The sequence below is a fragment of the Pelobates fuscus genome, chromosome 5 (genome assembly GCF_036172605.1).
Source record: "Pelobates fuscus isolate aPelFus1 chromosome 5, aPelFus1.pri, whole genome shotgun sequence".
In the NCBI taxonomy this organism is placed as follows: domain Eukaryota; kingdom Metazoa; phylum Chordata; class Amphibia; order Anura; family Pelobatidae; genus Pelobates; species Pelobates fuscus.
In genome coordinates this window covers 365,198,283-365,198,925 of record NC_086321.1, presented here as the reverse complement: position 1 = coordinate 365,198,925, position 643 = coordinate 365,198,283, and positions in this window count along the sequence as shown.

The window sequence follows — 643 nt, the reverse complement described above, 5'->3', positions numbered from 1 at the left end:
TGAAACTGCTCTAAAATGGTTTAACAGTGAATGGAGGGACAGCGCCAGTGGACTCCGGGCACCATAACCAATTCAATGAGATGAAATAATTATAGTGCCAACAGTGTCCCTTCAATGCCAATAAAATAGTGTTGCAGGAGGCTTCCATGAAGCCACACGCATGGCGCCATTTGGATCTCAATTCACTAAATTCACAGTTTAGTAAATAAACCCTCCAAACTACAACAAAGTCAAATGTGAATTCCAAAATGTGTCTAAAATATATGATCTGAATAATAAAGTTCTAATTCAACTATAGGACAATAGTCTGGCAATGTAAACTGCAGCTTGTATTGGAATGTTGAGGAGCACCATGTTCTGATTGGATGATTTCAAAGCTGACTCATGTAAAAACTGCTGATTGGTTGGCTCTCTAGCTAGTAGGTTCCTGATTGGATGATTTCGTGGTTGGCAACCTGATGATTGGTTGACCCCTAGGTGCAGCCTGCTAATCAGCTGACTGTCTGGTTGGCAGTGTTCTGATTGGCTGGCTTTATGGTTGGCAGATTTCTGAATGGCCGCTGTGCTGGTTGGCAGGCCGCTGATTGGTTACCAGGATGGTTGGCAGGCTGCTGATTGGTTGACTTGCTGGTTGGCAGGCTGC